Source organism: Mobula birostris, chromosome X (assembly GCF_030028105.1).
Source record: "Mobula birostris isolate sMobBir1 chromosome X, sMobBir1.hap1, whole genome shotgun sequence".
NCBI lineage: Eukaryota > Metazoa > Chordata > Chondrichthyes > Myliobatiformes > Myliobatidae > Mobula > Mobula birostris.
Window position 1 is genome coordinate 16,362,374 of NC_092402.1, and position 17,055 is coordinate 16,379,428.

A 17,055-nucleotide genomic window follows, 5' to 3' on the forward strand; every position below is an offset into this window, starting at 1 on the left:
GGGAGGAGATTGCTGAGCCTGAAGCAATGATCTTTACATTATCGATGGGGATGGGGGAGATTCCGGGGGATTGGAAGGTTGCAGATGTTGTTCCCCTATTCAAGAAAGGGAATAGAGATGGCCCAAGAGTCTTACACTAGTGAGTCTTACTTCAGTGGTTGGTAAGTTGATGGAAAAGATCCCGAGAGGCAAGATTTATGAACATTTGGTGAGGCATAATATGATCAGGAATAGTCAGCATGGCTTTGTCAAAGGCAGGTTGTGCCTTACAAGCCTGATTAAATTTTCTGAGTATGTGACCAAACATGTTGATGAAGGTAGAGGAGGAGATATAGTGTAGATGGATTTCAGCAAGGCATTTGATAAGGTACCCCATGCGAGGCTCTTTGAGAAGTAAGGATGCATGGGATCCAAAGGGACCTTGCTTTGTGGATCCAGAATTGGCATGCTCACAGAAGGCAAAGAATGGTTGTAGACGAGTTATATTCTGCACGGAGGTTGGTGACCAGTGGTGTGCTTCAGGGATCTGTCCTGGGATCCCTTCTCTTCGTGATTTTGATAAATGACTTGGATGAGGACATGGAGGGATGGGTTAGTGAAGGATACAAAGTTGGTGGTGTTGTGGATAGTGTGGAGAGCTGTCAGAGGTTACAGCGGGACATCGGTAGAATGCAAAACTTGGCTGAAAAGTGGCAAATGGAGTTTAACCCAGATAAGTGTGATGTGCTTCATTTTGGTAAGTCAAGTATGATGGCAGAATGTAGTATGAGTGGTGAGACACTTGGCAGTGTGGAGGATCAGAGGGATCTTGGGGTCCGACTCCATGGGACACTCAAAGCTGCTGGGCAGGTTGAATCTGTGGTTAAGAAGGCATACGGTGCATTGGCCTTCATCAACCGTGGGACTGAGTTTCGAAGCTGACAGGTAATGTTACAGCAGTACAGGACACTGGTCAGACCCCACTTGCGCTCAGTTCTGGTCAACTCACTACAGGAAGCATGTGGAAACTATAGAAAGGGTGCAGAGGAGATTTGCAAGGATGCTGCCCGGATTGGGGAGCATGCCTTACGAGAATAGGTTGAGCGAACTTGGCCTTTCCTCCTTGGAGTGATGGAGGATGAGAGGTGACCTGATAGAGGTGTACAAGAGACATTGATCATGTGGATAGTCAGAGGCTTTCTCCCAGGGCTGAAATGGCTATCACGATAGGGCACAGTTTTAAGGTGCTTGGAAGTAGGTACAGAGGATATGCCAGGGGGAAGTTCTTTACTCAGAGATTGGTGTGTGCATGGAATGTGCTGCTGGTGATGGGGGTGGAGACGGATACGATAGGGTCTTTGAAGAGACTCTTGGACAGGTACATGGAGCTCAGAAAAACAGAGCGCTATTGGTTACTCAAGGTAATTTCTGAAGTAAGTACATGTTCTGCTCAGCATTGTGGGCCAAAGGGCCTGGATTGTGTTGTTTCTATGTTTCTAATTAAAAATTCCATTTGATCACTGTGGTAACAAAGTTGGGGTAAGGAAAAGGATGGCATTGGTATAAAAATCAGAGGATGGGGAGAGCTCAAGCAAGAGATGGTTATAAAAGGAGGGAAGAAGTTATACTTCCACGTTTACATATTGGACGTAATCGGTTGGATAATTCCTCGTTCAGAATTACTGTGCATGATACAGGCATTTGTAGGGAGTGCACTTGTCAACAAACAGTGCTGCATAGATTGTTTCAATGCAGTTCCTATGAGGTGCAAAGGAAATGTCAATTGCTAAATTGAGATCTTTAGGACAGACACAGTTAACGTGGAAAGTTGGCTGGGATGTACTGCCACCGTAATGCATAGAAGTGCAGATCTGACTTTCTGAAAAGCAATAGACTTTTTGATATTACTTAATTTTCATCTTGGAGGGGAATTGAAGTGCATTAAACATGACTCGAAGTAGAAGAAGAAACTTAACCGTGGTCTTCAAATATCGTGGTTTATCAGGTACTTGACAAAGGTCTTTCAAAAGAAGTGAGGTTTCAGCTGAGTGGTCATCATATGCGTGGATAGGGTTAGAGTTGGGAGCTGGAGGCTTTGGCAAGAAGAGGTGGAGGTTAAGGTGAGTTTCTAGTGAGTTGCTTTCATTCCTTGTCTGTTTGGCCTGGCCAGAGTAGTGAGAATGGATCCAGGGTCAGTGGTGTGTTCTTCATGCCAGATTTGGGAGTTCTGTGAGACCTCCAGTGCACTTTATAATTGCATCAGTGTAAAGTTCATCCAGCTGCACCTCCTTAGAGACCGTGTTGGGGAACTGGAGCTGCAACTGGATGACCTTCGGCTGATATGGGAGAATGAGGAGATGATAGATGAGAGGTTCAGAGAGGCAGTCACCCTTAAGTTGCAGGAGGCAGGTGAATGCCAGGAGACGGACCGAGAAGACAGACAGGACAGAGAATACCCGTGGCTGTTCCCCTCAATAACAGGTATATCACTTTGGATACTGCTGAAAATCTGTCTGAACCACCACCCCTGGCAGTGCATTCCACCACTTACCAGTCCTGTAAAACACTGGTCCCCAACCACTGGGCCGCGAGGAAACGATATGATTTGACGATATGAGTCAGCTGCACCTTTCCTCATTCCCTGTCACGCACTGTTGAACTTGAACACCACCACCCCCCTGTCGGTAACCCATAGCCCTCTGTTTTTCTGAGCTCCATGTACCTATCCAGGAGTCTCTTCAAGGACTCTATTGTATCCGCCTCCACCACCATCGCCGGCAGCCGATTCCACGCACTCACCAATCTCTGCATAAAGAACTTCCCCTTGGCATCTCCTCTGTACCTACTTCCAAGCACCTTAAAACTGTGCCCTCTCGTGATAGCCATTTCATCCCTGGGAAAAAGCCTCTGACTATCCACATGATCAATGTTTCTCGTCATCTCGTACACCTCTATCAGGTCACCTCTCATCCTGGTAGGAATGTGGAGTGACTTCCTCTTGCACGTATCCTGACATGGACCAAGTTCCAGAATTGTGAACTCGGATTCGAGTTTGATCTCCAGGCTTCAGAACTGGTATGCTTTTAGTAGACTTTACATGATACCATTTCCCTTTTTCTTTCTTTAGCCAGTTTGACCTTGTGTGCTCCTGTAGGTGTCAACGTATTTTTGTAGGGCTCTCAGTATACTAGATGGAGTGTTAACTGTTGATCGCTTATTACCAAAATAGCTTCTCTGAAGTGTTATATTAAAATGGCTTCTCGTAATGTTAACTGCTGAGCAAGGGGTTCTCTGAACTGCAATGTTTGGGTTATACAGTGTGAAAATGGAAATTGTATTCATTTGTTAGCCAATGGAAGTCATGTTCTGTTATCTTCTATATGTATGCTGAGTTGAGGTGTGCGGACTTTTTCGGGAGGCGAGCAGAGAGGACGGACGTGTGAGGAAGAAGAACTCCCCCTGTGCACCTTTTGGAAGAAGAAGCGTGAGCATGTCTCGTCCTGCTCCACGGTTTGGACCCTTGATCGGAATTTGATCTTGGAGGATTCGGCGGCGAGGTGCTGGGCTTGCCGGCCCTTCACCTCTCGCAATTCCTCCCTGACATCCACCCCCTTTGACTGCAGAAGGAGAAGTTGCTGCAACTCTGTCTGGAGTTTACGCAGTTCCCTCTGCTCCTGACTTGTTTTCTAGATACCTTTGCGAATGAAGAAACTCCTGATGTTCTCCTTGGTGGCTTCCCACCAGTGAACCGGGGAATCAAAGAAGGCTTTCAGGGTTCTCTAACCTGTGTACTCCCTCTCTAGTTCCTCGATGTTCTCTGGGGCCAGCAGCTTTACATTCAGCTTCCAAGTCCCCCTGCCTGCCTTTTGGTCCTCCCATAAGAGACAGGTGGCTCGTAGAAGGCGGTGGTCAGAGAAGAACACCGGTGTGACGTCGGTGGACCTGACCATGAGGGACTCTGACAGGAAGAGAGCAGAAGTCAGGAACAGGAAGGGAGCAGTTTCTCTATTGGGAGTATTCTATAGGCCCCCTGGTAGCAGCAGAGATACAGAGGAGCAGATTGGGAGGCAGATTTTGGAAAGGTGCAAAAGTAACAGGGTTGTTATCATGGGTGACTTTAACTTCCCTAATATTGATTGGCACCTGATTAGTTCCAAGGGTTTAGATGGGGCAGAGTTTGTTAAGTGTGTCCAGGATGGATTCCTATCACAGTATGTGGACAGGCCGACCAGGGGGAATGCCATACTAGATCTAGTACTAGGTAATGAACCGGGTCAGGTCACAGATCTCTCAGTGGGTGAGCATCTGGGGGACAGTGACCACCGCTACCTGGCCTTTAGCATTATCATGGAAAAGGATAGAATCAGACAGCACAGGAAAATTTTTAATTGGGGAAAGGCAAATTATGCGGCTATAAGGCTAGAACTTGTGGGTGTGAATTGGGATGATGTTTTTGAAGGGAAATATACTATGGACATGTGGTCGATGTTTAGAGATCTTTTGCAGGACGTTAGGGATAAATTTGTCCCGGTGAGGAAGACAAAGAATGGTAGGGTGAAGGAACCATGGGTGACAAGTGAGGTGGCAAATCTAGTCAGGAGGAAGAAGGCAGCATACATGAGGTTTAGGAAGCAAGGATCAGATGGGTCTATTGAGGAATAGAGGGAAGCAAGAAAGGAGCTTAAGAAGGGGCTGAGAAGAGCAAGAAGGGGGCATGAGAAGGCCTTGGCGAGTAGGGTAAAGGAAAACCCCAAGGCATTCTTCAATTATGTGAAGAAAAATAGGATGACAGGAGTGAAGGTAGGACCGATTAGAGATAAAGGTGGGAAGATGTGCCTGGAGGCTGTGGAAGTGAGCGAGGTTCTCAATGAATACTTCTCTTCGGTATTCACCAATGAGAGGGAACTTGATGATGGTGAGGACAATATGAGTGAGGTTGATGTTCTGGAGCATGTTGATATTAAGGGAGAGGAGGTGTTGGAGTTGTTAAAATACATTAGGACAGATAAGGCCCCAGGGCCTGACGGAATATTCCCCAGGCTGCTCCACAAGGCGAGAGAAGAGATTGCTGAGCCTCTGGCTAGGATCTTTATGTCCTCGTTGTCCACGGGAATGGTACCGGAGGATTGGAGGGAGGCGAATGTTGTTCCCTTGTTCAAAAAAGGTAGTAGGGATAGTCCAGGTAATTATAGACCAATGAGCCTTACGTCTGTGGTGGGAAAGCTGTTGGAAAAGATTCTTAGAGATAGGATCTATAGGCATTTAGAGAATCATGGTCTGATCAGGGACAGTCAGCATGGCTTTGTGAAGGGCAGATCGTGTCTAACAAGCCTGATAGAGTTCTTTGAGGAGGTGACTAGGCATATAGATGAGGGTAGTGCAGTGGATGTGATCTATATGGATTTTAGTAAGGCATTTGACAAGGTTCCACACGGTAGGCTTATTCAGAAAGTTAGAAGGCATGGGATCCAGGGAAGTTTGGCCAGGTGAATTCAGAATTGGCTTGCCTGCAGAAGGCAGAGGGTGGTGGTGGAGGGAGTACATTCAGATTGGAGGATTGTGACTAGTGGTGTCCCACAAGGATCTGCTCTGGGACTTCTACTTTTCCTGATTTTTATTAACGACCTGGATGTGGGGTAGAAGGGTGGGTTGGCAAGTTTGTAGATGACACAAAGGTTGGTGGTGCTGTAGATAGTGTAGATGATTGTCAAAGATTGCAGAGAGACATTGATAGGATGCAGAAGTGGGCTGAGAAGTGGCAGATGGAGTTCAACCCGGAGAAGTGTGAGGTGGCACACTTTGAAACGACAATCTCCAAGGCGGAGTACAAAGTAAATGGCAGGATACTTGGTAGTGTGGAGGAGCAGAGGGATCTCGGGGTACATGTCCACAGATCCCTGAAAGTTGCGTCACAGGTGGATAGGGTAGTTAATAAAGCTTATGGGGTGTTAGCTTTCATAAGTCGACGGATAGAGTTTAAGAGTCGCGATGTAATGATGCAGTTCTATAAAACTCTGGTTAGGCCACACTTGGAGTATTGTGTCCAGTTCTGGTCACCTCACTATAGGAAGGATGTGGAAGCATTGGAAAGGGTACAGAAGAGATTTACCAGGATGCTGCCTGGTTTAGAAAGTATGCATTATGATCAGAGATTAAGGGAGCTAGGGCTTTACTCTTTGGAGAGAAGGAGGATGAGAGGAGACATGATAGAGGTGTACAAGATAATAAGAGAAATAGATAGAGTGGATAGCCAGTGCCTCTTCCCCAGGGCACCACTGCTCAATACAAGCGGATGTGGCTTTAAGGTAAGGGGTGGGAAGTTCAAGGGGAATATTAGAGGAAGGTTTTTTTACTCAGAGAGTGGTTGGTGCGTGGAATGCACTGTCTGAGTCAGTGGTGGAGGCAGATACACTCGTGAAGTTTAAGAGACTACTAGACAGGTATATGGAGGAATTTAAGGTGGGGGCTTATATGGGAGGCAGGGTTTAAGGGTCGGCACAACATTGTGGGCTGAAGGGCCTGTACTGTGTTGTACTATTCTATATTCTATGTTCTAAGAGGAAGTCGATCCGGGAGCAGGCTGAGTCCGACCGTGTCCAGGCGGCTTGTGGCTGTGCTCCACCTGTGGGGGTGCCAAAGGCGTCGCGCAGCTTGGCTGTCTTCACCGTTTCCCTCAGGAGTCTAGAGGTACTGTCCAGCCTGCCATCGGCTCTGCCGGATCTTCCAGCCGCATCAATGGTGCAGTTGAAGTCTCCGGCCAGAACAACCGGCTGGGACGTCACCAGCAGCTGTGGGAGCTGCTCGAAGACGGCCAGCCGCTCGCTCCGCATGGGGGAGGCGTACACGTTGATCAGCGGGAGCGGAGTGTCCCGGTATTTGACGTCTGCTACCAGGAGGTGCTTCGCAACCACCTCTTTAACTTGGGTGATTGAGAAGTTGCCTCCCCGCAGCAGAATCCCCAGGCCAGAAGTGCGACAATCGTTGCCCCCCGACCACACAGACAAACCTTTGGTCCACCTCCGGTAGTTGCGGAGGTGTGGTAGTCCGCACTCCTGGAGGAAGGTCACGTCGGCCTTTACAGTGTCCAAGTACTGGAGCGTGTTGACGCATCGCCCCATACTTTTCAAATTGCGCACGTTCAAGCACTCCAATTTAAGGTCTGCCATCTTTGTAAGTCCTTTATTTCGACTGCTCTCCTTCCTCACCCTTGCAGTCCTGAGCCTTCATGCCCACCGCCTTTGTGAAGTCTTTCACCTTCTGTGGGCTCAGGTACTGCAGGTTATACTCCCCCGGGTGTGGCAGTTCTGGTACTGAGCCTGGGGGGTTGTTGACTTCCTGGGCTGCTGGGTGACAGCCGTGGCTCTGCTCCCGGATTCCCGGAGCTGGGTGTCTCTGCTGCTCTCCGCCTCCTGTACTTGGGGGGGTGGCCAGCAGACTTTCTCCCTCCTCTCTCCTCCTCTCCGCCTGCTCTGCCAGCTGCCTCCTCCGCCGGGGCTGCTGGCCTCCCCCAACTCCTTCCTCCTCTGAAGAGGACAGGGTACCGGAGACTGTGTGGTTCACTGCCATTTTCTTTTGTTCCTCCGCCTTCTGTCGATTGGCCGCTGCCTTGAGGGTCTTTTTGCGTTTGGCCACGACGCTCCATCCGCTTTCCACTTCGGCTCTCCCCTCCTCCATGGACTCCTCCTCGTCGTTTGCCGGGTCCTGGAGGGTCTGCAGGGGGGTGGCAGGTCTTGGGGTGCTTGCAGCTTCTTCCCTGGTATCGTCGTCCGTCTTGTCGGGTGCCTCGTCTGCAGCGCTGGCGGGTACGCCCGAACCTGCCGGGGCCCTTTCTGTGCCAGCACCTCCCCTGGTCACCTGTGCGTAGGTGCCCCCATGTCTCGGGCGGGCTCTGTACAGGTGGCCAGCCTGTCCGCACGCAGAGGTTACAGGACTTGGCCTGCATGCAGTCTTTGGTCAGCTGGCCCTCCGTTTTACAGTTCTTGCACATCACCACCCTGCACTGGGCTGCGATGTGCCCCGCCTTGCTGCAGTTTCAGCACACCCTGGGTTGCCCCGCGTACACCACGAAGCCTCGGTTCCCTCCGATGGCGAAGACCGAGGGGGGAGGGGTGGATGACGCAGCTGTTGGAGTCCAACCTCAGCTTCACCTTGACCTGCCGCTTGCTGGTCCAGATCCCCAGTCCGTCCTTCACGTCCGCTGGAGTTCCTACGCTCTCCATATACCGAGCGAGGAATGTAAGAACGTCCACCACTGGCATGTACAGGCTAACCATCTGGACCGTGATTGTCCGTTCCTGCTGGGTGGCAGTCGCAAAGAGGGCCTGTGCTTTCAACAGCGACAGTGGCGCCTCTCCCCCCTTCAGCTGAAACTGCTGGTGCAGCTTCTGCCAGCCTGCAGCCTGCTGGAAGGTGACGTCGAAGAAGCCGGCGAAATCTTGCACGCAGTAGATGTCCTGGGGCGTAAATCTGCAGCATTCCATCAAGACCTTCCGGATGAAGATCTTTTGGGTGAAGCCGGTGCCCCCGTTCCGGTATCGCACAGTCAGCCTGACAGTGTTCTTGATTTCTGGACCTCGAGCCGATGTGCTGGTCTCTGCAGCCATCTTCCTCACCGCTGTCGTCGCTGGTATGGGGTGTTAGATTGGAAGCCAGTCAGCATTAGGATGCACCCCTGCGTCAGCGCGAAATCTTCTCCTCCGCCTTCTGATCTGATAAGAACAGATACTACACTTGATCTTAGCCAAAAGGCCGAGAAGTGATGTATTGTCAATATTAAACCTGTCCACGGTGCAAAAAAGGTTGGGGACCCCTGCTGTAAAGTATGTCCCTGTGACATGCTCCCTATGCTTTCGTCCAATCTCCTTAAAATTATGACGTCTCATTTTAGCCATTGCTGCCTTGGGAAATAGGCACTGGTTGTTCACTCTGCATTTGTCTCTTAACATCTTGTACTCCACTATCAAGCCACCTCTCATTCCATTTGCTCAAGGAGAAAAGCCGTAACATTCACAACTTTGGCTTTGTAAGACATTGGCCCCAATCTTGGTCAGTCTCCTCTGCACCCTCTCCAAAGGGTTCCTGTTGTGACTGAACTAAAACTGCTAATTAGGAGCTCAAACTGGGAAATATAAGTCTTTTTTCACACAGCGGGGGTCGGGGGGGAGGGAGGGGGTTTGAGAGAGAGAGAGAAAATATGAGAATTGGAATCCAGGAGAATCAAATTTATTGTTATTTTTGTTCTTAATAAAGACAAACTTGGCGCCTGCAAACATTGGAACATTTTGTTACTGGACTGCTGCTCAACCCCAATGTGCACAACCAGGTCACCATCACAGCTTCAGGTTCTGGGTGAACCCCTTGTATTGCTCTCTGGGAAATGAAGTTCTTTATTATGCACACATAATAAAACATCTTTCCCTTCCACCCATGATAGACAAACAAATACAATATCTTGTCCTCATAAACCTGCAAGGAGCAATAATCCTTTCCAACAAAGTTATCTACATTCCATAACTGGTCTCTTTCCTTTATTTTTGCTGAATTTTCAGCTGTTCAACATTTCAACTTCAATTGTGATGAGCAACTACAGTCTCTTATCCACTCAACAGCTTTCAGTCAGTCTCTGAGATGGTTTAATGGTCCTTTTGGTCTGCTAGTTGTTTCCCCAGGAGTATTGCTTGCATTTGCTGTGTTACTATTTGTGTTTTTCTGAGAACTCTGATCAACATGTTCATCTTTTACAAATGCTGACCCCTTTGCTGTCCTGACAGGTGACATCACAGCCATGGGTTGGATCCTGTGGTCGTAGATCCATACAATTCTTTCTCAGAGGTGTCCCTTGCTCTGTCTGAATCTGATAGGAATATGGAGTGACTTCCTCTTGCACGTATCGTGACATGGACCATGTTCCAGAATTGTGAACTGGGATTCAAGTTTGATCTCCAGGCTTCAGAACTGGTAGGCTTTTTGTAGACTTGTCATGATACCATTTCCCTTTTTCTTTCCCTTTCACTTTAGCCATTTTGATCTTGTGTGCTCCTGTCAGTGTCAACATGTTTTCATGCATTGGAAGGTTAGTGTGTTTGTGTCGACCCATCAGCATTTGGGCTGGTGAAAGGGCATTTTGCAGTGGCACACTTCTGTAAATCATTAGACTTGTGGAAATCCTCTCATCCATCTAAGAACATAGGACAGAGAAAACCTACAGCACGATACAGGCCCTTCAGCTCACAATGCTGTGCCGAGCATGTCCTTACCTTAGAAATTACCCAGGGTTACCCTTTGCCCTCTATTTTTCTGAGCTCCATGTACCTGTCCAGGAGTCTCTTAAAACACCCAATCGTAACCGCCTCCACCACCATCGCTGGCAGCCCATTCCATGCACTCACCACTCTCTGCGCAAATAAAACGTACCCCTGACATCTCCTCTGTATCTATTTCCAAGCACCTTGAAACTTTGCCCTCTCGTGCTAGCCATTTCAGACCTGGGAAAAAGCCTCTGACTATCCACACCATCAATGCCTCTCATCACCTTGTACACCTCTATCAGGTCACCTCTCATCCTCCGTCACTCCAAGGAGAAAAGGCCAAGTTCACCCAATCTATTCTCATAAGGCATGCTCCCCAATCCAGGCAACATCCTTGTAAACCTCGTCTGCACCCTTTCTATGGTTTCCCCATCCTTCCTGTAGTGAGGCAACCAGAACTGAGCACAGTACTCCAAGTGAGGTCTGACCAGGGTCCTATATAGCTGCAACATTACCTGTCGGCTCTGAAACTCAACCCCATGATTGATGAAGGCCAATGCACCATATGTTTTCTTAACCACAGAGTCAACCTGCGCAGCAGCTTTGAGTGTCCTGTGGACTCGGACTCCAAGATCCTTCTGATTGTCCACACTGCCAAGAGTCTTACCATTCATACTATATTCTGCCATCACATTTGACCTACCAAAATGAACCACGCCACACTTATCTGGGTTGAACTCCATCTGCCACCTCTCAGCCCAGTTTTGCATCCTATCAATATCCCCCTGTAACCTCTGACAGCCCTCCACACTATCCACAACACCCCCAACCTTTGTGTCATCAGCAAATTTACTGACCCATCCCTCCACTTCCTCATCCAGGTCAATTATAAAAATCACGAAGAGTAGGGGTCCCAGAACAGATCCCCTGAGGCACACCACTGGTCACCGACCTCCATGCAGAATATAACCCATCTACAACTGGTCTTTGTCTTCTGTGAGCAAGCCAATTCTAGATCCACTAAGTAAGGTCCCCTTTGATCCCATGCTTCCTTACTTTCACAATAAGCCTTGTCAAATGCCTTGCTGAAATCCACATGCACTACATCTACGACTCTACCTTCATCAACGTGTTTAGTCACATCCTCAAAAAATTCAATCAGGCTCATAAGGCACAACCTGCCTTTGACAAAGCCATGCTGACTATTCCTTATCATATGCCTCTCCAAGTGTTTATAAATCTTGCCTCTCAGGATATTCTCCATCAACTGACCAGCCACTGAAGTAAGACTCACTGGCCTATAATGCCCTGGGCTATCTATGCTCCCTTTCTTGAATGAGGGAACAACATCTGCAACCCTACAATCTTCGGGAACATCTCCCGTCCGCATTGATGATGCAACGGCCATTGCCAGAGGCTCAGCAATCTCCTCCCTCGCCTCCCACAGTAGCCTGAGGTACATCTCATAAGATCCCAGAGACTTATCCAACTTGATGCTTTCCTAAAGTTCCAGCACATCTTCTTTCTTAATGTCTGTATGCTCAAGGTTTTCAGTCCACTGTAAGTCATCCCTACAATCGCCAATATCCTTTTCCGTAGTGAATACTGAAGCAAAGTATTCCTCGAGTTTGCACCATGATTCTGAATTCCCACATGTAACTTTAAGCGAGGGCAATTCTGACAAGATGCTGTGTTTCTCCCTGGGGTGAAAGGCTTATGAATGGCCATAATCTGGGTCAAGGTCTGGCTTGGGTCTTCAGGGTTCTCGACCTGATGTGGCCTGACCACAATAGGTGCCATCCTAACAGATATATCTGGGTAAAACCTGTCCCTGAAATATCTCCACACAAATTCCCACACTACAAAACATAAATAAAGTGTACCAGTTAAATATTACATACTTATAACTGCTGAGAATGTACTCTGCAATCTGCCACAGATATGCTTCTAAACTCATGAAGCCTGTTGTGTTCCTCTGTATCAGTTACATCAAGGCACACACACTCACAAACATGCTTGCTGAAGTACAGTTCCTGGAATGAGTATGCATTCCTCCACTGGCATCTGGACCCTTCAATAACCATCCTTCACGACTGGTAGCCCAGTCGAACCAAATTAACACACAAAGATTAGCTTCTTACATAAAGGCACGTGCATGCACGCACATTACTTTTATCTCCCAGTTCAGTTTTCCAGTGTGTTCGTGATACGTAGCGATCCCGTAGCCACCGACCTGAACAGGTCCAAGTGAGAGTGCTAATTTAAAAAATACTCACCCACTTAGACTGCTGAGATCATCGTCCACACAATGGGCCACAAGAAGGTATCCCACTCCTGGCACCAAATGTGGCATGGACAAAGTCACTGGAGAGAAGTACTGGTAAATATAGAGCAGCCTCTCTATTCAAAAATATGAGATACAGCAGATGGAGACCCTTTCAGAGGACAGTGGTCTGTCTGACCCAACGCTACACGACATTTTATGCACTAAAGATCAAAGGAAAATTCTATATTTACAATGCATCCACAATGCTTTCTTTGAACTACACACAAATTACACATCCCGCTTCACACCCGCACCGCAGACATGTCAGTGAATTTTAATCAGCATTGTCTGGTCTTCCAAATAACTGTGGTTCACAGTTCTTAGGAACCCAGGAGCTGCATTTTAGATTTAATCCACAGTTCATATTGGCATCTGAAATCTGGTGGCTGAAAGTCAGTTGCTGAAATTATTTGCCATATGAGCTGACCCCAAAAAACTTTCTAACAGAGGCCAAGTCATTGCGTCTGTTTAAAACAGAGGTTGATAGGTTTTTGGTTTGTCAGGTTACAGTGAAAAGGTAGGAGAATAAGGTTGAGAGGGATAATCAATCAGCCATGATGGAATGACAAGAGCAAACTTGATGGGCCAAGTAGCCTAATGTTTTATGGTCTTATGGTTTAATTGAAGAAGAAATTAGTGAAGATGCACCTGAAATATTCTGTTCAGTTTTAGTCGCTCTTCTCTTGGAAAGATGCCATTAAGCTGGAACAAGTCAGAGGAGATTTACGAGACTGTTGCTGGCTCTCATGGGACTGAGTTATGGACAGAGATTGGGCAGGTTTGGACTTTTGCCTTGGAGAATGAGGGGTGACCTTATACAGGTGTATAAAACCATGAGGGGCACGGAGAGAGTGAATGCGCATGGTCTGTCCCAACGTTTGGGGAATCGGGAACCAGAGAACAGGAGTTTAAGGTGAGAGAGAGAGATTTAATAGGGACCCGAGGGAAAAATTATTAACTGAGCAAGAGGTCCAAATATGGGACAAGCTGCAGAGAATTTGGTTGAGGCAGGTACATACATGAACAACGTTTAAAAGACACTCAGACAAGTTGATGGATAGGGAGGGTTTAGAGAGCTACAGGCCAAATGCAGGCATATCAGAATGGCTCAGATGGGGATCCCTCTGCTCCCTCCCCCTCCATTACTCCCCGAACCCCAGATCATCCAAACGAGCTGGTACCATTGGCTCAAGGATGATAAATGTTATTAACAGAACTGGCCAAATTGAATTGCCTGATTGGCTTTGGGATATTGATATCATTGAGAAATCCTTCCAGACCAGTTTCTGTGATTGGCTGTGGGACAATTACATCAGCAACTTCGTTGACCAAGCCCTTGGCTGTGAGTGCTCCCAGAACTCTCAACTCCAACAGCTTCTGCAGCAATGACTCCTGCGATTGGCTGTTGTGTTGTGCTTCCAGTTATGGTGATTGGCTCCAGAGTTTTGATGTCATCATGCAGTCCAACCAATTTCACCCAATTTTGATAAGTCCTCGGTCCTCCTGGCTCATGGTCTGTCTCACCGGTGATTGGTTCATCCACTGTGACACAGCAAAGGGATCCTATCCAGTCTCACCTGTAGACGGTGGGTGGTCCTTCAGCAACAGAATCAGCTATTGGCTCCTATCCAATAACCCCATTGATTAGTCCACAGAAGGATAGCTACTTGGTGACCTCATTGGCTGGCATGCCCAGGACCCATCAAATACTTTGGGAGTCCAGTTAAAAATTGCAATGCAGTAATCCAATCTATTCGATATAAAGGCATGTATTAGTTTTTCAGCTTCATTACATGGCAGAAATGGGCGTACGTTTGCAATATTTGTAAAGTGTAGAAATGCTGCTTTGGTTAGTTTCTTTATGTGGGATTAAAATTCAAATCTGAGTCAAGGATAACACCCAAGCTTGTTACTTCTGATTTTATAAAGGGAACCAAGTTCCCAAGTTTATCAAGAAGTATATCTGTTTTGGCTTTGGGACCAACTAAAGGTGTTTCGGTTTTATCTTCATTTATTGTTAGGAAATTATTGCTCATCCATTTGTTTATTGCAGCCATACCAGAAGGCAGAGAAAATAAGGTGCATCAGGCTCATCTGAGATATACAATTGTGTGTCATCTACATCACTGTGGAGATCAAGTTTATGCTCTCTAATGAAGTCTCCAAAGGAGAGCATGTATAAGGAGAATAGCAGGGGACTAAGACAGCTTCCCTGAGGAAAAGTAAAAGTGAATTCAGACAAATCTCAAGGTTGGATATTTTGTACATACTTTGATAATAAATGTACTTTGAATCTTGAATCAGAACTGAGTCTCTGTTGGCATCAGTGCTGAGCCTGAGGTTGCTGATAATTTTGGTAAAGCCCTTAAACACCTTACACTCCTTCAACACCTCATTTGATTCATATTGCCTACACCTGATAAGTAATTCCTTCTTCTAAACCTAGGCCTCAACATCACTGGAAAACCAAGGTTCCCTAAACGTGTTAGCCTTGCCTTTTATTCCAACAGGAACATGCAAGTTCCTACTTTCAATATTTCACTTATGAGGATGTTGCAGTTGCAGGGGAAGTGTGTAATAGAGGGGGAGGGTCGTGGATGGGAGTGGATCTGGGAGTCCAAAGTGAATGGTCCCTGCAAAACCCCGTGATATCCTTACACTGGAAAGAGGGCAAAGGAGATTTCCAGTGATGTTGCTGGGACTGAGTTGTGGAGGGAGTTTGAACAGGTTGACTCTATCTTCCTTGGGTTGAGGAGAACAATGAGGGATCTTGCAGAGGTGTGTAAAATCATTGGTTAATTGATTTACTATTGTCCCACGTACCAAGATGCAATGAAGTCAAGTCAAGTCACTTTTTATTGTCATTTCGACCATAACTGCTGGTACAATACACCGTAAAAATGAGACAATGTTTTTCAGGACCATGGTGCCACATGAACAATACAAAAACTACACTAAACTAGGTAAAAAAACAACACAAAAGTACACTAGATTACAGACCTACCCAGGACTGCATAAAGTGCACAAAACAGTGCAGGCATTACAATAAATAATAAACAAGACAAATAGGCACAGTAGAGGGCAGTAGGTTGGTGTCAGTCCAGGCTCTGAGTATTGAGGATTCTGATGACTCAGGGGAAGAAACTGTTACATAGTCTGGTCGTGAGAGCCCGAATGCTTCGGTGCCTTTTGCCAGATGGCAGGAGGGAGAAGAGTTAGTATGAGGGGTGTGTGGGGTCCTTCATAATGCTGTTTGCTTTACGGATGCAGCGTGTGGTGTGAATGTCTCTTATGGTGGGGAGAGAGATCCCGATGATCTTCTCAGCTGACCTCACCATCCGCTGCAGGGTCTTGCGATCCGAGATGGTGCAATTTCCGAACCAGGCAGTGATGCGCCTGTTCAGGATGCTCTCAGTACAACCTCTGTAGAATGTGGTGAGGATGGGGGGTGGGAGATGGACTTTCCTCAGCCTTCACAGAAAGTAGAGACGCTGCTGGGTTTTCTTTGCTATGGAGCCGGTATTGAGGGACTAGGTGAGATTCTCTGCCAGGTGAACACCAAGAAATTTGGTGCTTTTAACTATCTCTACGGAGGAGTCATCGATGTTCAGCAGAGGGTGGTCGTTCCGTGTCCTCCTGAAGTCAACAACCATCTCTTTTGTTTTGTTCACATTCAGAGACAGGTTGTTGGCTCTGCACCAGTCTGTTCGCCGCTGCACCTCCTCTCTGTATGCTGACTCATTGTTCTTGCTGATGAGACCCACCATCGTCGCGTCATCAGCGAACTTGATGTGGTTCGAGCTGTGTGTTGCAGCACAGTCATGGGTCTGTAAACTTCAAAAAGGATTGCCGGACCAATAATCACACCACAGCATTATGAACTTTAACCTCTTCACCAGTTTATTGTTCGAGCTCAGCCGGCGAGAAAGGCCTCGAAGCCAGACATCAAAGAGAGACAGAGACTCGCTCTCTGGAGGCTCGGATGAGCTTTCTGATTTTAAAACAGAAATGCTACAACATATAGAATGAGCAGACAAAGAACACTCAGTTGTTAGTATGTTAAGTCAGTTAGAGCGAAACCCAATTACTTTGATAAGAGTCCACTAAATCACAGTTTAATTAGAAATAGATATATTGTCCACCCCGTACCAGCCTTCACTGTAGCTAACCGTTTAAACGGCTGGCTCTCATTGACCCGGTTCAAGTTGTTGGGCCAGATAATTGGCTGTGTCATGGCTGACCCACTGTATGAGCCAATCGGCGGCACTGTGGTGTTAAAGTCGAATCTGAATAAAACTCGGGAGACCAGCTTCTTATAACTACCAGTTTATTGTGCACCTTCCTGCAGGAGTTTGAGACTCAGTTGTCAAAGGGAAGGCACCTAAGTACTGCCACCATCTGACAAGTGGACCCGCTCCCTCAGGTTACAGCCGTATATTTATACACAGTAAGCCCCATACATCTGTAATAACTAAGCAGTATCTATAGCAAATAACTCCAGGC

At 47.2% G+C, this 17,055-nt stretch overlaps 1 pseudogene; it reads right to left on the reverse strand.

Moving 5' to 3' along the window:
* Positions 1–8,607: 8,607 nt before the first annotated feature.
* Positions 8,608–8,739, reverse strand: LOC140191959 (U2 spliceosomal RNA; annotated as a pseudogene).
* Between the last annotated feature and the right edge of the window lie 8,316 nt (positions 8,740–17,055).